At 30.8% G+C, this 23227-nt stretch overlaps 1 protein-coding gene across 7 annotated transcripts in view; it reads left to right on the top strand.

Annotated features, from left to right (window-relative positions):
* Positions 1 to 23227, top strand: part of LOC120455449 (merozoite surface antigen 2, allelic form 2) — a 72177-nt gene that overhangs the window by 32585 nt on the left and 16365 nt on the right. The window lies entirely within an intron of this gene.

Below are 23227 nucleotides of genomic sequence, written 5' to 3'. Positions count from 1 at the left end.
TAAAATTTTTTTTTGCGAAAATCAAAAAAGTAGGGATACACATAGTTAGCTATGTTTAATAGCAGCGCAAAACAGTCTTTATTTTAGCTGTGCGGCCATATTTGGCCAAGTTATGGCAAAAAGGCCTAATGAAAATATCCGATTTTTGTACAACATTTTTTTTTTCGATTTTTTGATAAAAAATAATTAGTTTTTTGTCGATAGCACTAAAAATAGTTGTCCAAATGTGGAATGCCATACATCGTTGAATTCGTAACAAAATTCCCTATCGATCCATGTACATACTTTGAAATGCTAATTTTTTGCCATTTTTCACAAATTTTGATGATGGTACCCCTTATCGAAAATGCGAAAATTTGTTAAAATTTTTTTTTGCGAAAATCAAAAAAGTAGGGATACACATAGTTAGCTATGTTTAATAGCAGCGCAAAACAGTCTTTATTTTAGCTGTGCGGCCATATTTGGCCAAGTTATGGCAAAAAGGCGTAATGAAAATATCCGATTTTTTTACATTTTTTTTTTTTCGATTTTTTGATAAAAAATAATCAGTTTTTTGTCGATAGCACTAAAAATAGTTGTCCAAATGTGGAATGCCATACATCGTTGAATTCGTAACAAAATTCCCTATCGATCCATGTACATACTTTGAAATGCTAATTTTTTGCCATTTTTCACAAATTTTGATGATGGTACCCCTTATCGAAAATGCGAAAATTTGTTAAAATTTTTTTGCGAAAATCAAAAAAGTAGGGATACACATAGTTAGCTATGTTTAATAGCAGCGCAAAACAGTTTTTATTTTAGCTGTGCGGCCATATTTGGCCAAGTTATGGCAAAAAGGCCTAATGAAAATATCCGATTTTTTTACAACATTTTTTTTTTCGATTTTTTGATAAAAAATAATCCGTTTTTTGTCGATAGCACTAAAAATAGTTGTCCAAATGTGGAATGCCATACATCGTTGAATTCGTAACAAAATTCCCTATCGATCCATGTACATACTTTGAAATGCTAATTTTTTGCCATTTTTCACAAATTTTGATGATGGTACCCCTTATCGAAAATGCGAAAATTTGTTAAAATTTTTTTTTGCGAAAATCAAAAAAGTAGGGATACACATAGTTAGCTATGTTTAATAGCAGCGCAAAACAGTCTTTATTTTAGCTGTGCGGCCATATTTGGCCAAGTTATGGCAAAAAGGCCTAATGAAAATATCCGATTTTTTTACAACATTTTTTTTTCGATTTTTTGATAAAAAATAATCAGTTTTTTGTCGATAGCACTAAAAATAGTTGTCCAAATGTGGAATGCCATACATCGTTGAATTCGTAACAAAATTCCCTATCGATCCATGTACATACTTTGAAATGCTAATTTTTTGCCATTTTTCACAAATTTTGATGATGGTACCCCTTATCGAAAATGCGAAAATTTGTTAAAATTTTTTTTTGCGAAAATCAAAAAAGTAGGGATACACATAGTTAGCTATGTTTAATAGCAGCGCAAAACAGTCTTTATTTTAGCTGTGCGGCCATATTTGGCCAAGTTATGGCAAAAAGGCCTAATGAATATATCCGATTTTTTTACAACATTTTTTTTTCGATTTTTTGATAAAAAATACAGTTTTTTGTCGATAGCACTAAAAATAGTTGTCCAAATGTGGAATGCCATACATCGTTGAATTCGTAACAAAATTCCCTATCGATCCATGTACATACTTTGAAATGCTAATTTTTTGCCATTTTTCACAAATTTTGATGATGGTACCCCTTATCGAAAATGCGAAAATTTGTTAAAATTTTTTTTGCGAAAATCAAAAAAGTAGGGATACACATAGTTAGCTATGTTTAATAGCAGCGCAAAACAGTCTTTATTTTAGCTGTGCGGCCATATTTGGCCAAGTTATGGCAAAAAGGCCTAATGAAAATATCCGATTTTTATACAACATTTTTTTTTCGATTTTTTGATAAAAAATAATCAGTTTTTTGTCGATAGCACTAAAAATAGTTGTCCAAATGTGGAATGCCATACATCGTTGAATTCGTAACAAAATTCCCTATCGATCCATGTACATACTTTGAAATGCTAATTTTTTGCCATTTTTCACAAATTTTGATGATGGTACCCCTTATCGAAAATGCGAAAATTTGTTAAAATTTTTTTTTGCGAAAATCAAAAAAGTAGGGATACACATAGTTAGCTATGTTTAATAGCAGCGCAAAACAGTCTTTATTTTAGCTGTGCGGCCATATTTGGCCAAGTTATGGCAAAAAGGCCTAATGAAAATATCCGATTTTTTTACAACATTTTTTTTTTCGATTTTTTGATAAAAAATAATCCGTTTTTTGTCGATAGCACTAAAAATAGTTGTCCAAATGTGGAATGCCATACATCGTTGAATTCGTAACAAAATTCCCTATCGATCCATGTACATACTTTGAAATGCTAATTTTTTGCCATTTTTCACAAATTTTGATGATGGTACCCCTTATCGAAAATGCGAAAATTTGTTAAAATTTTTTTTGCGAAAATCAAAAAAGTAGGGATACACATAGTTAGCTATGTTTAATAGCAGCGCAAAACAGTCTTTATTTTAGCTGTGCGGCCATATTTGGCCAAGTTATGGCAAAAAGGCCTAATGAAAATATCCGATTTTTTTACAACATTTTTTTTTTCGATTTTTGATAAAAAATAATCAGTTTTTTGTCGATAGCACTAAAAATAGTTGCCCAAATGTGGAATGCCATACATCGTTGAATTCGTAACAAAATTCCCTATCGATCCATGTACATACTTTGAAATGCTAATTTTTTGCCATTTTTCACAAATTTTGATGATGGTACCCCTTATCGAAAATGCGAAAATTTGTTAAAATTTTTTTTGCGAAAATCAAAAAAGTAGGGATACACATAGTTAGCTATGTTTAATAGCAGCGCAAAACAGTCTTTATTTTAGCTGTGCGGCCATATTTGGCCAAGTTATGGCAAAAAGGCCTAATGAAAATATCCGATTTTTTTACAACATTTTTTTTTCGATTTTTTGATAAAAAATAATCCGTTTTTTGTCGATAGCACTAAAAATAGTTGTCCAAATGTGGAATGCCATACATCGTTGAATTCGTAACAAAATTCCCTATCGATCCATGTACATACTTTGAAATGCTAATTTTTTGCCATTTTTCACAAATTTTGATGATGGTACCCCTTATCGAAAATGCGAAAATTTGTTAAAATTTTTTTTTGCGAAAATCAAAAAAGTAGGGATACACATAGTTAGCTATGTTTAATAGCAGCGCAAAACAGTCTTTATTTTAGCTGTGCGGCCATATTTGGCCAAGTTATGGCAAAAAGGCCTAATGAAAATATCCGATTTTTTTACAACATTTTTTTTTTCGATTTTTGATAAAAAATAATCAGTTTTTTGTCGATAGCACTAAAAATAGTTGCCCAAATGTGGAATGCCATACATCGTTGAATTCGTAACAAAATTCCCTATCGATCCATGTACATACTTTGAAATGCTAATTTTTTGCCATTTTTCACAAATTTTGATGATGGTACCCCTTATCGAAAATGCGAAAATTTGTTAAAATTTTTTTTTGCGAAAATCAAAAAAGTAGGGATACACATAGTTAGCTATGTTTAATAGCAGCGCAAAACAGTCTTTATTTTAGCTGTGCGGCCATATTTGGCCAAGTTATGGCAAAAAGGCCTAATGAAAATATCCGATTTTTTTACAACATTTTTTTTTCGATTTTTTGATAAAAAATAATCCGTTTTTTGTCGATAGCACTAAAAATAGTTGTCCAAATGTGGAATGCCATACATCGTTGAATTCGTAACAAAATTCCCTATCGATCCATGTACATACTTTGAAATGCTAATTTTTTGCCATTTTTCACAAATTTTGATGATGGTACCCCTTATCGAAAATGCGAAAATTTGTTAAAATTTTTTTTTGCGAAAATCAAAAAAGTAGGGATACACATAGTTAGCTATGTTTAATAGCAGCGCAAAACAGTCTTTATTTTAGCTGTGCGGCCATATTTGGCCAAGTTATGGCAAAAAGGCCTAATGAAAATATCCGATTTTTTTACAACATTTTTTTTTTCGATTTTTTGATAAAAAATAATCAGTTTTTTGTCGATAGCACTAAAAATAGTTGTCCAAATGTGGAATGCCATACATCGTTGAATTCGTACCAAAATTCCCTATCGATCCATGTACATACTTTGAAATGCTAATTTTTGCCATTTTTCACAAATTTTGATGATGGTACCCCTTATCGAAAATGCGAAAATTTGTTAAAATTTTTTTTTGCGAAAATCAAAAAGTAGGGATACACATAGTTAGCTATGTTTAATAGCAGCGCAAAACAGTCTTTATTTAGCTGTGCGGCCATATTTGGCCAAGTTATGGCAAAAAGGCCTAATGAAAATATCCGATTTTTTTACAACATTTTTTTTTTCGATTTTTTGATAAAAAATAATCCGTTTTTTGTCGATAGCACTAAAAATAGTTGTCCAAATGTGGAATGCCATACATCGTTGAATTCGTAACAAAATTCCCTATCGATCCATGTACATACTTTGAAATGCTAATTTTTTGCCATTTTTCACAAATTTTGATGATGGTACCCCTTATCGAAAATGCGAAAATTTGTTAAAATTTTTTTTTGCGAAAATCAAAAAAGTAGGGATACACATAGTTAGCTATGTTTAATAGCAGCGCAAAACAGTCTTTATTTTAGCTGTGCGGCCATATTTGGCCAAGTTATGGCAAAAAGGCCTAATGAAAATATCCGATTTTTTTACAACATTTTTTTTTTCGATTTTTGATAAAAAATAATCAGTTTTTTGTCGATAGCACTAAAAATAGTTGCCAAATGTGGAATGCCATACATCGTTGAATTCGTAACAAAATTCCCTATCGATCCATGTACATACTTTGAAATGCTAATTTTTTGCCATTTTTCACAAATTTTGATGATGGTACCCCTTATCGAAAATGCGAAAATTTGTTAAAATTTTTTTTTGCGAAAATCAAAAAAGTAGGGATACACATAGTTAGCTATGTTTAATAGCAGCGCAAAACAGTCTTTATTTTAGCTGTGCGGCCATATTTGGCCAAGTTATGGCAAAAAGGCCTAATGAAAATATCCGATTTTTTTACAACATTTTTTTTTTCGATTTTTTGATAAAAAATAATCCGTTTTTTGTCGATAGCACTAAAAATAGTTGTCCAAATGTGGAATGCCATACATCGTTGAATTCGTAACAAAATTCCCTATCGATCCATGTACATACTTTGAAATGCTAATTTTTTGCCATTTTTCACAAATTTTGATGATGGTACCCCTTATCGAAAATGCGAAAATTTGTTAAAATTTTTTTTTGCGAAAATCAAAAAAGTAGGGATACACATAGTTAGCTATGTTTAATAGCAGCGCAAAACAGTCTTTATTTTAGCTGTGCGGCCATATTTGGCCAAGTTATGGCAAAAAGGCCTAATGAAAATATCCGATTTTTTTACAACATTTTTTTTTCGATTTTTTGATAAAAATAATCAGTTTTTTGTCGATAGCACTAAAAATAGTTGTCCAAATGTGGAATGCCATACATCGTTGAATTCGTACCAAAATTCCCTATCGATCCATGTACATACTTTGAAATGCTAATTTTTTGCCATTTTTCACAAATTTTGATGATGGTACCCCTTATCGAAAATGCGAAAATTTGTTAAAATTTTTTTTGCGAAAATCAAAAAAGTAGGGATACACATAGTTAGCTATGTTTAATAGCAGCGCAAAACAGTCTTTATTTTAGCTGTGCGGCCATATTTGGCCAAGTTATGGCAAAAAGGCCTAATGAAAATATCCGATTTTTTACAACATTTTTTTTTCGATTTTTTGATAAAAAATAATCAGTTTTTTGTCGATAGCACTAAAAATAGTTGCCCAAATGTGGAATGCCATACATCGTTGAATTCGTAACAAAATTCCCTATCGATCCATGTACATACTTTGAAATGCTAATTTTTTGCCATTTTTCACAAATTTTGATGATGGTACCCCTTATCGAAAATGCGAAAATTTGTTAAAATTTTTTTTTGCGAAAATCAAAAAAGTAGGGATACACATAGTTAGCTATGTTTAATAGCAGCGCAAAACAGTCTTTATTTTAGCTGTGCGGCCATATTTGGCCAAGTTATGGCAAAAAGGCCTAATGAAAATATCCGATTTTTTTACAACATTTTTTTTTCGATTTTTGATAAAAAATAATCCGTTTTTTGTCGATAGCACTAAAAATAGTTGTCCAAATGTGGAATGCCATACATCGTTGAATTCGTAACAAAATTCCCTATCGATCCATGTACATACTTTGAAATGCTAATTTTTTGCCATTTTTCACAAATTTTGATGATGGTACCCCTTATCGAAAATGCGAAAATTTGTTAAAATTTTTTTTTGCGAAAATCAAAAAAGTAGGGATACACATAGTTAGCTATGTTTAATAGCAGCGCAAAACAGTCTTTATTTTAGCTGTGCGGCCATATTTGGCCAAGTTATGGCAAAAAGGCCTAATGAAAATATCCGATTTTTTTACAACATTTTTTTTTTTCGATTTTTTGATAAAAAATAATCAGTTTTTTGTCGATAGCACTAAAAATAGTTGCCCAAATGTGGAATGCCATACATCGTTGAATTCGTAACAAAATTCCCTATCGATCCATGTACATACTTTGAAATGCTAATTTTTTGCCATTTTTCACAAATTTTGATGATGGTACCCCTTATCGAAAATGCGAAAATTTGTTAAAATTTTTTTTGCGAAAATCAAAAAAGTAGGGATACACATAGTTAGCTATGTTTAATAGCAGCGCAAAACAGTCTTTATTTTAGCTGTGCGGCCATATTTGGCCAAGTTATGGCAAAAAGGCCTAATGAAAATATCCGATTTTTTTACAACATTTTTTTTTTCGATTTTTTGATAAAAAATAATCCGTTTTTTGTCGATAGCACTAAAAATAGTTGTCCAAATGTGGAATGCCATACATCGTTGAATTCGTAACAAAATTCCCTATCGATCCATGTACATACTTTGAAATGCTAATTTTTTGCCATTTTTCACAAATTTTGATGATGGTACCCCTTATCGAAAATGCGAAAATTTGTTAAAATTTTTTTTTGCGAAAATCAAAAAAGTAGGGATACACATAGTTAGCTATGTTTAATAGCAGCGCAAAACAGTCTTTATTTTAGCTGTGCGGCCATATTTGGCCAAGTTATGGCAAAAAGGCCTAATGAAAATATCCGATTTTTTTACAACATTTTTTTTTTCGATTTTTTGATAAAAAATAATCAGTTTTTTGTCGATAGCACTAAAAATAGTTGCCAAATGTGGAATGCCATACATCGTTGAATTCGTAACAAAATTCCCTATCGATCCATGTACATACTTTGAAATGCTAATTTTTTGCCATTTTTCACAAATTTTGATGATGGTACCCCTTATCGAAAATGCGAAAATTTGTTAAAATTTTTTTTTGCGAAAATCAAAAAAGTAGGGATACACATAGTTAGCTATGTTTAATAGCAGCGCAAAACAGTCTTTATTTTAGCTGTGCGGCCATATTTGGCCAAGTTATGGCAAAAAGGCCTAATGAAAATATCCGATTTTTTTACAACATTTTTTTTTCGATTTTTTGATAAAAAATAATCCGTTTTTGTCGATAGCACTAAAAATAGTTGTCCAAATGTGGAATGCCATACATCGTTGAATTCGTAACAAAATTCCCTATCGATCCATGTACATACTTTGAAATGCTAATTTTTTGCCATTTTTCACAAATTTTGATGATGGTACCCCTTATCGAAAATGCGAAAATTTGTTAAAATTTTTTTTTGCGAAAATCAAAAAAGTAGGGATACACATAGTTAGCTATGTTTAATAGCAGCGCAAAACAGTCTTTATTTTAGCTGTGCGGCCATATTTGGCCAAGTTATGGCAAAAAGGCCTAATGAAAATATCCGATTTTTTACAACATTTTTTTTTCGATTTTTTGATAAAAAATAATCAGTTTTTTGTCGATAGCACTAAAAATAGTTGCCCAAATGTGGAATGCCATACATCGTTGAATTCGTAACAAAATTCCCTATCGATCCATGTACATACTTTGAAATGCTAATTTTTTGCCATTTTTCACAAATTTTGATGATGGTACCCCTTATCGAAAATGCGAAAATTTGTTAAAATTTTTTTTGCGAAAATCAAAAAAGTAGGGATACACATAGTTAGCTATGTTTAATAGCAGCGCAAAACAGTCTTTATTTAGCTGTGCGGCCATATTTGGCCAAGTTATGGCAAAAAGGCCTAATGAAAATATCCGATTTTTTAACTTTTTTTTTTTCGATTTTTTGATAAAAAATAATCCGTTTTTTGTCGATAGCACTAAAAATAGTTGTCCAAATGTGGAATGCCATACATCGTTGAATTCGTAACAAAATTCCCTATCGATCCATGTACATACTTTGAAATGCTAATTTTTTGCCATTTTTCACAAATTTTGATGATGGTACCCCTTATCGAAAATGCGAAAATTTGTTAAAATTTTTTTTGCGAAAATCAAAAAAGTAGGGATACACATAGTTAGCTATGTTTAATAGCAGCGCAAACAGTCTTTATTTTAGCTGTGCGGCCATATTTGGCCAAGTTATGGCAAAAAGGCCTAATGAAAATATCCGATTTTTTTACAACATTTTTTTTTCGATTTTTTGATAAAAATAATCAGTTTTTTGTCGATAGCACTAAAAATAGTTGTCCAAATGTGGAATGCCATACATCGTTGAATTCGTAACAAAATTCCCTATCGATCCATGTACATACTTTGAAATGCTAATTTTTTGCCATTTTTCACAAATTTTGATGATGGTACCCCTTATCGAAAATGCGAAAATTTGTTAAAATTTTTTTTTGCGAAAATCAAAAAAGTAGGGATACACATAGTTAGCTATGTTTAATAGCAGCGCAAACAGTCTTTATTTTAGCTGTGCGGCCATATTTGGCCAAGTTATGGCAAAAAGGCCTAATGAAAATATCCGATTTTTTTACAACATTTTTTTTTTCGATTTTTTGATAAAAAATAATCAGTTTTTGTCGATAGCACTAAAAATAGTTGTCCAAATGTGGAATGCCATACATCGTTGAATTCGTAACAAAATTCCCTATCGATCCATGTACATACTTTGAAATGCTAATTTTTTGCCATTTTTCACAAATTTTGATGATGGTACCCCTTATCGAAAATGCGAAAATTTGTTAAAATTTTTTTTTGCGAAAATCAAAAAAGTAGGGATACACATAGTTAGCTATGTTTAATAGCAGCGCAAAACAGTCTTTATTTTAGCTGTGCGGCCATATTTGGCCAAGTTATGGCAAAAAGGCCTAATGAAAATATCCGATTTTTTTACAACATTTTTTTTTCGATTTTTGATAAAAAATAATCAGTTTTTTGTCGATAGCACTAAAAATAGTTGTCCAAATGTGGAATGCCATACATCGTTGAATTCGTAACAAAATTCCCTATCGATCCATGTACATACTTTGAAATGCTAATTTTTTGCCATTTTTCACAAATTTTGATGATGGTACCCCTTATCGAAAATGCGAAAATTTGTTAAAATTTTTTTTTGCGAAAATCAAAAAAGTAGGGATACACATAGTTAGCTATGTTTAATAGCAGCGCAAAACAGTCTTTATTTTAGCTGTGCGGCCATATTTGGCCAAGTTATGGCAAAAAGGCCTAATGAAAATATCCGATTTTTTTACAACATTTTTTTTTTCGATTTTTTGATAAAAAATAATCAGTTTTTTGTCGATAGCACTAAAAATAGTTGTCCAAATGTGGAATGCCATACATCGTTGAATTCGTAACAAAATTCCCTATCGATCCATGTACATACTTTGAAATGCTAATTTTTTGCCATTTTTCACAAATTTTGATGATGGTACCCCTTATCGAAAATGCGAAAATTTGTTAAAATTTTTTTTTGCGAAAATCAAAAAAGTAGGGATACACATAGTTAGCTATGTTTAATAGCAGCGCAAAACAGTCTTTATTTTAGCTGTGCGGCCATATTTGGCCAAGTTATGGCAAAAAGGCCTAATGAAAATATCCGATTTTTTACAACATTTTTTTTTCGATTTTTTGATAAAAAATAATCAGTTTTTTGTCGATAGCACTAAAAATAGTTGTCCAAATGTGGAATGCCATACATCGTTGAATTCGTAACAAAATTCCCTATCGATCCATGTACATACTTTGAAATGCTAATTTTTTGCCATTTTTCACAAATTTTGATGATGGTACCCCTTATCGAAAATGCGAAAATTTGTTAAAATTTTTTTTGCGAAAATCAAAAAAGTAGGGATACACATAGTTAGCTATGTTTAATAGCAGCGCAAAACAGTCTTTATTTAGCTGTGCGGCCATATTTGGCCAAGTTATGGCAAAAAGGCCTAATGAAAATATCCGATTTTTTTACAACATTTTTTTTTTCGATTTTTTGATAAAAAATAATCCGTTTTTTGTCGATAGCACTAAAAATAGTTGTCCAAATGTGGAATGCCATACATCGTTGAATTCGTAACAAAATTCCCTATCGATCCATGTACATACTTTGAAATGCTAATTTTTTGCCATTTTTCACAAATTTTGATGATGGTACCCCTTATCGAAAATGCGAAAATTTGTTAAAATTTTTTTTGCGAAAATCAAAAAAGTAGGGATACACATAGTTAGCTATGTTTAATAGCAGCGCAAAACAGTCTTTATTTTAGCTGTGCGGCCATATTTGGCCAAGTTATGGCAAAAAGGCCTAATGAAAATATCCGATTTTTTTACAACATTTTTTTTTCGATTTTTTGATAAAAAATAATCAGTTTTTTGTCGATAGCACTAAAAATAGTTGTCCAAATGTGGAATGCCATACATCGTTGAATTCGTAACAAAATTCCCTATCGATCCATGTACATACTTTGAAATGCTAATTTTTTGCCATTTTTCACAAATTTTGATGATGGTACCCCTTATCGAAAATGCGAAAATTTGTTAAAATTTTTTTTTGCGAAAATCAAAAAAGTAGGGATACACATAGTTAGCTATGTTTAATAGCAGCGCAAAACAGTCTTTATTTTAGCTGTGCGGCCATATTTGGCCAAGTTATGGCAAAAGGCCTAATGAAAATATCCGATTTTTTACAACATTTTTTTTTCGATTTTTTGATAAAAAAATAATCCGTTTTTTGTCGATAGCACTAAAAATAGTTGTCCAAATGTGGAATGCCATACATCGTTGAATTCGTAACAGAATTCCCTATCGATCCATGTACATACTTTGAAATGCTAATTTTTTGCCATTTTTCACAAATTTTGATGATGGTACCCCTTATCGAAAATGCGAAAATTTGTTAAAATTTTTTTTGCGAAAATCAAAAAAGTAGGGATACACATAGTTAGCTATGTTTAATAGCAGCGCAAAACAGTCTTTATTTTAGCTGTGCGTCCATATTTGGCCAAGTTATGGCAAAAAGGCCTAATGAAAATATCCGATTTTTTTACAACATTTTTTTTTCGATTTTTTGATAAAAAATAATCAGTTTTTGTCGATAGCACTAAAAATAGTTGTCCAAATGTGGAATGCCATACATCGTTGAATTCGTAACAAAATTCCCTATCGATCCATGTACATACTTTGAAATGCTAATTTTTGCCATTTTTCACAAATTTTGATGATGGTACCCCTTATCGAAAATGCGAAAATTTGTTAAAATTTTTTTTTGCGAAAATCAAAAAAGTAGGGATACACATAGTTAGCTATGTTTAATAGCAGCGCAAAACAGTCTTTATTTTAGCTGTGCGGCCATATTTGGCCAAGTTATGGCAAAAAGGCCTAATGAAAATATCCGATTTTTTTACAACATTTTTTTTTCGATTTTTTGATAAAAAATAATCAGTTTTTTGTCGATAGCACTAAAAATAGTTGTCCAAATGTGGAATGCCATACATCGTTGAATTCGTAACAAAATTCCCTATCGATCCATGTACATACTTTGAAATGCTACTTTTTGCCATTTTTCACAAATTTTGATGATGGTACCCCTTATCGAAAATGCGAAAATTTGTTAAAATTTTTTTGGCGAAAATCAAAAAAGTAGGGATACACATAGTTAGCTATGTTTAATAGCAGCGCAAAACAGTCTTTATTTTAGCTGTGCGGCCATATTTGGCCAAGTTATGACAAAAAGGCCTAATGAAAATATCCGATTTTTTTACAACATTTTTTTTTCGATTTTTTGATAAAAAATAATCAGTTTTTTGTCGATAGCACTAAAAATAGTTGTCCAAATGTGGAATGCCATACATCGTTGAATTCGTAACAAAATTCCCTATCGATCCATGTACATACTTTGAAATGCTAATTTTTGCCATTTTTCACAAATTTTGATGATGGTACCCCTTATCGAAAATGCGAAAATTTGTTAAAATTTTTTTTTGCGAAAATCAAAAAAGTAGGGATACACATAGTTAGCTATGTTTAATAGCAGCGCAAAACAGCTGTGCGGCCATATTTGGCCAAGTTATGGCAAAAAGCCTAATGAAAATATCCGATTTTTTTACAACATTTTTTTTTCGATTTTTTGATAAAAAATAATCAGTTTTTGTCGATAGCACTAAAAATAGTTGTCCAAATGTGGAATGCCATACATCGTTGAATTCGAAACAAAATTCCCTATCGATCCATGTACATACTTTGAAATGCTAGCTTTTTGCCATTTTTCACAAATTTTGATGATGGTACCCCTTATCGAAAATGCGAAAATTTGTTAAAATTTTTTTTTGCGAAAATCAAAAAAGTAGGGATACACATAGTTAGCTATGTTTAATAGCAGCGCAAAACAGTCTTTATTTTAGCTGTGCGTCCATATTTGGCCAAGTTATGGCAAAAAGGCCTAATGAAAATATCCGATTTTTTTACAACATTTTTTTTTGATTTTTTGATAAAAAATAATCAGTTTTTTGTCGATAGCACTAAAAATAGTTGTCCAAATGTGGAATGCCATACATCGTTGAATTCGTAACAAAATTCCCTATCGATCCATGTACATACTTTGAAATGCTAATTTTTTGCCATTTTTCACAAATTTTGATGATGGTACCCCTTATCGAAAATGCGAAAATTTGTTAAAATTTTTTTTGCGAAAATCAAAAAAGTAGGGATACACATAGTTAGCTATGTTTAATAGCAGCGCAAAACAGTCTTTATTTTAGCTGTGCGGCCATATTTGGCCAAGTTATGGCAAAAAGGCCTAATGAAAATATCCGATTTTTTTACAACATTTTTTTTTTCGATTTTTTGATAAAAAATAATCAGTTTTTTGTCGATAGCACTAAAAATAGTTGTCCAAATGTGGAATGCCATACATCGTTGAATTCGTAACAAAATTCCCTATCGATCCATGTACATACTTTGAAATGCTAATTTTTTGCCATTTTTCACAAATTTTGATGATGGTACCCCTTATCGAAAATGCGAAAATTTGTTAAAATTTTTTTTGCGAAAATCAAAAAAGTAGGGATACACATAGTTAGCTATGTTTAATAGCAGCGCAAAACAGCTGTGCGGCCATATTTGGCCAAGTTATGGCAAAAAGCCTAATGAAAATATCCGATTTTTTTACAACATTTTTTTTTTCGATTTTTTGATAAAAATAATCAGTTTTTTGTCGATAGCACTAAAAATAGTTGTCCAAATGTGGAATGCCATACATCGTTGAATTCGAACAAAATTCCCTATCGATCCATGTACATACTTTGAAATGCTAGCTTTTTGCCATTTTTCACAAATTTTGATGATGGTACCCCTTATCGAAAATGCGAAAATTTGTTAAAATTTTTTTTGCGAAAATCAAAAAGTAGGGATACACATAGTTAGCTATGTTTAATAGCAGCGCAAAACAGGCTTTATTTTAGCTGTGCGGCCATATTTGGCCAAGTTATGACAAAAAGGCCTAATGAAAATATCCGATTTTTTTACAACATTTTTTTTCGATTTTTGATAAAAATAATCAGTTTTTTGTCGATAGCACTAAAAATAGTTGTCCAAATGTGGAATGCCATACATCGTTGAATTCGTAACAAAATTCCCTATCGATCCATGTACATACTTTGAAATGCTAGCTTTTTGCCATTTTTCACAAATTTTGATGATGGTACCCCTTATCGAAAATGCGAAAATTTGTTACAATTTTTTTTTGCGAAAATCAAAAAGTAGGGATACACATAGTTAGCTATGTTTAATAGCTGTGCGGCCATATTTGGCCAAGTTATGGCAAAAAGGCCTAATGAAAATATCCGATTTTTTTACAACATTTTTTTTTTCGATTTTTTGATAAAAAATAATCAGTTTTTTGTCGATAGCACTAAAAATAGTTGTCCAAATGTGGAATGCCATACATCGTTGAATTCGTAACAAAATTCCCTATCGATCCATGTACATACTTTGAAATGCTAATTTTTTGCCATTTTTCACAAATTTTGATGATGGTACCCCTTATCGAAAATGCGAAAATTTGTTAAAATTTTTTTTTGCGAAAATCAAAAAAGTAGGGATACACATAGTTAGCTATGTTTCATAGCAGCGCAAAACAGTCTTTATTTTAGCTGTGCGGCCATATTTGGCCAAGTTATGGCAAAAAGGCCTAATGAAAATATCCGATTTTTTTACAACATTTTTTTTTTCGATTTTTGATAAAAAATAATCAGTTTTTTGTCGATAGCACTAAAAATAGTTGTCCAAATGTGGAATGCCATACATCCTTGAATTCGTAACAAAATTCCCTATCGATCCATGTACATACTTTGAAATGCTAATTTTTTGCCATTTTTCACAAATTTTGATGATGGTACCCCTTATCGAAAATGCGAAAATTTGTTAAAATTTTTTTTTGCGAAAATCAAAAAAGTAGGGATACACATAGTTAGCTATGTTTAATAGCAGCGCAAAACAGCTGTGCGGCCATATTTGGCCAAGTTATGGCAAAAAAGCCTAATGAAAATATCCGATTTTTTTACAACATTTTTTTTTTCGATTTTTTGATAAAAAATAATCAGTTTTTTGTCGATAGCACTAAAAATAGTTGTCCAAATGTGGAATGCCATACATCGTTGAATTCGAAACAAAATTCCCTATCGATCCATGTACATACTTTGAAATGCTAGCTTTTTGCCATTTTTCACAAATTTTGATGATGGTACCCCTTATCGAAAATGCGAAAATTTGTTAAAATTTTTTTTTGCGAAAATCAAAAAAGTAGGGATACACATAGTTAGCTATGTTTAATAGCAGCGCAAAACAGTCTTTATTTTAGCTGTGCGTCCATATTTGGCCAAGTTATGGCAAAAAGGCCTAATGAAAATATCCGATTTTTTTACAACATTTTTTTTTCGATTTTTTGATAAAAAATAATCAGTTTTTTGTCGATAGCACTAAAAATAGTTGTCCAAATGTGGAATGCCATACATCGTTGAATTCGTAACAAAATTCCCTATCGATCCATGTACATACTTTGAAATGCTAATTTTTTGCCATTTTTCACAAATTTTGATGATGGTACCCCTTATCGAAAATGCGAAAATTTGTTAAAATTTTTTTTGCGAAAATCAAAAAAGTAGGGATACACATAGTTAGCTATGTTTAATAGCAGCGCAAAACAGTCTTTATTTTAGCTGTGCGGCCATATTTGGCCAAGTTATGGCAAAAAGGCCTAATGAAAATATCCGATTTTTTTACAACATTTTTTTTTTCGATTTTTTGATAAAAAATAATCAGTTTTTTGTCGATAGCACTAAAAATAGTTGTCCAAATGTGGAATGCCATACATCCTTGAATTCGTAACAAAATTCCCTATCGATCCATGTACATACTTTGAAATGCTAATTTTTTGCCATTTTTCACAAATTTTGATGATGGTACCCCTTATCGAAAATGCGAAAATTTGTTAAAATTTTTTTTTGCGAAAATCAAAAAAGTAGGGATACACATAGTTAGCTATGTTTAATAGCAGCGCAAAACAGCTGTGCGGCCATATTTGGCCAAGTTATGGCAAAAAAGCCTAATGAAAATATCCGATTTTTTTACAACATTTTTTTTTTCGATTTTTTGATAAAAAATAATCAGTTTTTTGTCGATAGCACTAAAAATAGTTGTCCAAATGTGGAATGCCATACATCGTTGAATTCGAAACAAAATTCCCTATCGATCCATGTACATACTTTGAAATGCTAGCTTTTTGCCATTTTTCACAAATTTTGATGATGGTACCCCTTATCGAAAATGCGAAAATTTGTTAAAATTTTTTTTTGCGAAAATCAAAAAAGTAGGGATACACATAGTTAGCTATGTTTAATAGCAGCGCAAAACAGTCTTTATTTTAGCTGTGCGTCCATATTTGGCCAAGTTATGGCAAAAAGGCCTAATGAAAATATCCGATTTTTTTTACAACATTTTTTTTCGATTTTTTGATAAAAAATAATCAGTTTTTTGTCGATAGCACTAAAAATAGTTGTCCAAATGTGGAATGCCATACATCGTTGAATTCGTAACAAAATTCCCTATCGATCCATGTACATACTTTGAAATGCTAATTTTTTGCCATTTTTCACAAATTTTGATGATGGTACCCCTTATCGAAAATGCGAAAATTTGTTAAAATTTTTTTTTGCGAAAATCAAAAAAGTAGGGATACACATAGTTAGCTATGTTTAATAGCAGCGCAAAACAGTCTTTATTTTAGCTGTGCGGCCATATTTGGCCAAGTTATGGCAAAAAGGCCTAATGAAAATATCCGATTTTTTTACAACATTTTTTTTTAGATTTTTGATAAAAAATAATCAGTTTTTTGTCGATAGCACTAAAAATAGTTGTCCAAATGTGGAATGCCATACATCGTTGAATTCGTAACAAAATTCCCTATCGATCCATGTACATACTTTGAAATGCTAGCTTTTTGCCATTTTTCACAAATTTTGATGATGGTACCCCTTATCGAAAATGCGAAAATTTGTTAAAATTTTTTTGGCGAAAATCAAAAAAGTAGGGATACACATAGTTAGCTATGTTTAATAGCAGCGCAAAACAGTCTTTATTTTAGCTGTGCGGCCATATTTGGCCAAGTTATGACAAAAAGGCCTAATGAAAATATCCGATTTTTTTACAACATTTTTTTTTTCGATTTTTTGATAAAAAATAATCAGTTTTTTGTCGATAGCACTAAAAATAGTTGTCCAAATGTGGAATGCCATACATCGTTGAATTCGTAACAAAATTCCCTATCGATCCATGTACATACTTTGAAATGCTAATTTTTTGCCATTTTTCACAAATTTTGATGATGGTACCCCTTATCGAAAATGCGAAAATTTGTTAAAATTTTTTTTTGCGAAAATCAAAAAAGTAGGGATACACATAGTTAGCTATGTTTAATAGCAGCGCAAAACAGCTGTGCGGCCATATTTGGCCAAGTTATGGCAAAAAAGCCTAATGAAAATATCCGATTTTTTTACAACATTTTTTTTTCGATTTTTTGATAAAAAATAATCAGTTTTTTGTCGATAGCACTAAAAATAGTTGTCCAAATGTGGAATGCCATACATCGTTGAATTCGTAACAAAATTCCCTATCGATCCATGTACATACTTTGAAATGCTAGCTTTTTGCCATTTTTCACAAATTTTGATGATGGTACCCCTTATCGAAAATGCGAAAATTTGTTACAATTTTTTTTTGCGAAAATCAAAAAAGTAGGGATACACATAGTTAGCTATGTTTAATAGCTGTGCGGCCATATTTGGCCAAGTTATGGCAAAAAGGCCTAATGAAAATATCCGATTTTTTTACAACATTTTTTTTTTCGATTTTTTGATAAAAAATAATCAGTTTTTTGTCGATAGCACTAAAAATAGTTGTCCAAATGTGGAATGCCATACATCGTTGAATTCGTAACAAAATTCCCTATCGATCCATGTACATACTTTGAAATGCTAATTTTTTGCCATTTTTCACAAATTTTGATGATGGTACCCCTTATCGAAAATGCGAAAATTTGTTAAAATTTTTTTTTGCGAAAATCAAAAAAGTAGGGATACACATAGTTAGCTATGTTTCATAGCAGCGCAAAACAGTCTTTATTTTAGCTGTGCGGCCATATTTGGCCAAGTTATGGCAAAAAGGCCTAATGAAAATATCCGATTTTTTTACAACATTTTTTTTTTCGATTTTTTGATAAAAAATAATCAATTTTTTGTCGATAGCACTAAAAATAGTTGTCCAAATGTGGAATGCCATACATCGTTGAATTCGTAACAAAATTCCCTATCGATCCATGTACATACTTTGAAATGCTAATTTTTTGCCATTTTTCACAAATTTTGATGATGGTACCCCTTATCAAAAATGCGAAAATTTGTTAAAATTTTTTTTTGCGAAAATCAAAAAAGTAGGGATACACATAGTTAGCTATGTTTAATAGCAGCGCAAAACAGTCTTTATTTTAGCTGTGCGGCCATATTTGGCCAAGTTATGGCAAAAAGGCCTAATGAAAATATCCGATTTTTTTACAACATTTTTTTTCTTCGATTTTTTGATAAAAAATAATCAGTTTTTTGTCGATAGCACTAAAAATAGTTGTCCAAATGTGGAATGCCATACATCGTTGAATTCGTAACAAAATTCCCTATCGATCCATGTACATACTTTGAAATGCTAATTTTTTGCCATTTTTCACAAATTTTGATGATGGTACCCCTTATCGAAAATGCGAAAATTTGTTAAAATTTTTTTTTGCGAAAATCAAAAAAGTAGGGATACACATAGTTAGCTATGTTTAATAGCAGCGCAAAACAGTCTTTATTTTAGCTGTGCGGCCATATTTGGCCAAGTTATGGCAAAAAGGCCTAATGAAAATATCCGATTTTTTTACAACATTTTTTTTCGATTTTTTGATAAAAAATAATCAGTTTTTTGTCGATAGCACTAAAAATAGTTGTCCAAATGTGGAATGCCATACATCGTTGAATTCGTAACAAAATTCCCTATCGATCCATGTACATACTTTGAAATGCTAATTTTTTGCCATTTTTCACAAATTTTGATGATGGTACCCCTTATCGAAAATGCGAAAATTTGTTAAAATTTTTTTGGCGAAAATCAAAAAAGTAGGGATACACATAGTTAGCTATGTTTAATAGCAGCGCAAAACAGTCTTTATTTTAGCTGTGCGGCCATATTTGGCCAAGTTATGGCAAAAAGGCCTAATGAAAATATCCGATTTTTTTACAACATTTTTTTTTCGATTTTTTGATAAAAAATAATCAGTTTTTTGTCGATAGCACTAAAAATAGTTGTCCAAATGTGGAATGCCATACATCGTTGAATTCGTAACAAAATTCCCTATCGATCCATGTACATACTTTGAAATGCTAATTTTTTGCCATTTTTCACAAATTTTGATGATGGTACCCCTTATCGAAAATGCGAAAATTTGTTAAAATTTTTTTGGCGAAAATCAAAAAAGTAGGGATACACATAGTTAGCTATGTTTAATAGCAGCGCAAAACAGTCTTTATTTTAGCTGTGCGGCCATATTTGGCCAAGTTATGGCAAAAAGGCCTAATGAAAATATCCGATTTTTTTACAACATTTTTTTTTTCGATTTTTTGATAAAAAATAATCAGTTTTTTGTCGATAGCACTAAAAATAGTTGTCCAAATGTGGAATGCCATACATCGTTGAATTCGTAACAAAATTCCCTATCGATCCATGTACATACTTTGAAATGCTAATTTTTTGCCATTTTTCACAAATTTTGATGATGGTACCCCTTATCGAAAATGCGAAAATTTGTTAAAATTTTTTTTGCGAAAATCAAAAAAGTAGGGATACACATAGTTAGCTATGTTTAATAGCAGCGCAAAACAGTCTTTATTTTAGCTGTGCGGCCATATTTGGCCAAGTTATGGCAAAAAGGCCTAATGAAAATATCCGATTTTTTTACAACATTTTTTTTCGATTTTTTGATAAAAATAATCAGTTTTTTGTCGATAGCACTAAAAATAGTTGTCCAAATGTGGAATGCCATACATCGTTGAATTCGTAACAAAATTCCCTATCGATCCATGTACATACTTTGAAATGCTAATTTTTTGCCATTTTCACAAATTTTGATGATGGTACCCCTTATCGAAAATGCGAAAATTTGTTAAAATTTTTTTTTGCGAAAATCAAAAAGTAGGGATACACATAGTTAGCTATGTTTAATAGCAGCGCAAAACAGTCTTTATTTTAGCTGTGCGGCCATATTTGGCCAAGTTATGGCAAAAGGCCTAATGAAAATATCCGATTTTTTTACATTTTTTTTTTAGATTTTTTGATAAAAAATAATCAGTTTTTTGTCGATAGCACTAAAAATAGTTGTCCAAATGTGGAATGCCATACATCGTTGAATTCGTAACAAAATTCCATATCGATCCATGTACATACTTTGAAATGCTAATTTTTTGCCATTTTTCACAAATTTTCGAAAATGCGAAAATTTGTTAAAATTTTTTTGGCGAAAATCAAAAAAGTAGGGATACACATAGTTAGCTATGTTTAATAGCAGCGCAAAACAGTCTTTATTTTAGCTGTGCGGCCATATTTGGCCAAGTTATGACAAAAAGGCCTAATGAAAATATCCGATTTTTTTACAACATTTTTTTTTTCGATTTTTGATAAAAAATAATCAGTTTTTTGTCGATAGCACTAAAAATAGTTGTCCAAATGTGGAATGCCATACATCGTTGAATTCGTAACAAAATTCCCTATCGATCCATGTACATACTTTGAAATGCTAATTTTTTGCCATTTTTCACAAATTTTGATGATGGTACCCCTTATCGAAAATGCGAAATTTGTTAAAATTTTTTTTTGCGAAAATCAAAAAGTAGGGATACACATAGTTAGCTATGTTTAATAGCAGCGCAAAACAGTCTTTATTTTAGCTGTGCGGCCATATTTGGCCAAGTTATGGCAAAAAGGCCTAATGAAAATATCCGATTTTTTTACAACATTTTTTTTTCGATTTTTTGATAAAAAATAATCAGTTTTTTGTCGATAGCACTAAAAATAGTTGTCCAAATGTGGAATGCCATACATCGTTGAATTCGTAACAAAATTCCCTATCGATCCATGTACATACTTTGAAATGCTAATTTTTTGCCATTTTTCACAAATTTTGATGATGGTACCCCTTATCGAAAATGCGAAAATTTGTTAAAATTTTTTTTTGCGAAAATCAAAAAGTAGGGATACACATAGTTAGCTATGTTTAATAGCAGCGCAAAACAGTCTTTATTTTAGCTGTGCGGCCATATTTGGCCAAGTTATGGCAAAAAGGCCTAATGAAAATATCCGATTTTTTACAACATTTTTTTTTTCGATTTTTTGATAAAAAATAATCAGTTTTTTGTCGATAGCACTAAAAATAGTTGTCCAAATGTGGAATGCCATACATCGTTGAATTCGTAACAAAATTCCCTATCGATCCATGTACATACTTTGAAATGCTAATTTTTTGCCATTTTTCACAAATTTTGATGATGGTACCCCTTATCGAAAATGCGAAAATTTGTTAAAATTTTTTTTTGCGAAAATCAAAAAAGTAGGGATACACATAGTTAGCTATGTTTAATAGCAGCGCAAAACAGTCTTTATTTTAGCTGTGCGGCCATATTTGGCCAAGTTATGGCAAAAAGGCCTAATGAAAATATCCGATTTTTTTACATTTTTTTTTTCGATTTTTTGATAAAAAATAATCAGTTTTTTGTCGATAGCACTAAAAATAGTTGTCCAAATGTGGAATGCCATACATCGTTGAATTCGTAACAAAATTCCCTATCGATCCATGTACATACTTTGAAATGCTAATTTTTGCCATTTTTCACAAATTTTGATGATGGTACCCCTTATCGAAAATGCGAAAATTTGTTAAAATTTTTTTTTGCGAAAATCAAAAAGTAGGGATACACATAGTTAGCTATGTTTAATAGCAGCGCAAAACAGTCTTTATTTTAGCTGTGCGGCCATATTTGGCCAAGTTATGGCAAAAAGGCCTAATGAAAATATCCGATTTTTTACAACATTTTTTTTTCGATTTTTTGATAAAAAATAATCAGTTTTTTGTCGATAGCACTAAAAATAGTTGTCCAAATGTGGAATGCCATACATCGTTGAATTCGTAACAAAATTCCCTATCGATCCATGTACATACTTTGAAATGCTAATTTTTTGCCATTTTTCACAAATTTTGATGATGGTACCCCTTATCGAAAATGCGAAAATTTGTTAAAATTTTTTTTTGCGAAAATCAAAAAAGTAGGGATACACATAGTTAGCTATGTTTAATAGCAGCGCAAAACAGTCTTTATTTTAGCTGTGCGGCCATATTTGGCCAAGTTATGGCAAAAAGGCCTAATGAAAATATCCGATTTTTTTACATTTTTTTTTTCGATTTTTTGATAAAAAATAATCAGTTTTTTGTCGATAGCACTAAAAATAGTTGTCCAAATGTGGAATGCCATACATCGTTGAATTCGTAACAAAATTCCCTATCGATCCATGTACATACTTTGAAATGCTAATTTTTTGCCATTTTTCACAAATTTTGATGATGGTACCCCTTATCGAAAATGCGAAAATTTGTTAAAATTTTTTTTTGCGAAAATCAAAAAAGTAGGGATACACATAGTTAGCTATGTTTAATAGCAGCGCAAAACAGTCTTTATTTTAGCTGTGCGGCCATATTTGGCCAAGTTATGGCAAAAAGGCCTAATGAAAATATCCGATTTTTTTACAACATTTTTTTTTTAGATTTTTTGATAAAAAATAATCAGTTTTTTGTCGATAGCACTAAAAATAGTTGTCCAAATGTGGAATGCCATACATCGTTGAATTCGTAACAAAATTCCCTATCGATCCATGTACATACTTTGAAATGCTAATTTTTTGCCATTTTTCACAAATTTTGATGATGGTACCCCTTATCGAAAATGCGAAGATTTGTTAAAATTTTTTTTTGCGAAAATCAAAAAGTAGGGATACACATAGTTAGCTATGTTTAATAGCAGCGCAAAACA

The sequence above is a fragment of the Drosophila santomea genome, chromosome X, assembly GCF_016746245.2.
Source record: "Drosophila santomea strain STO CAGO 1482 chromosome X, Prin_Dsan_1.1, whole genome shotgun sequence".
In the NCBI taxonomy this organism is placed as follows: Eukaryota; Metazoa; Arthropoda; class Insecta; order Diptera; family Drosophilidae; genus Drosophila; species Drosophila santomea.
This window is presented reverse-complemented; position numbering and strand designations above follow the sequence as displayed.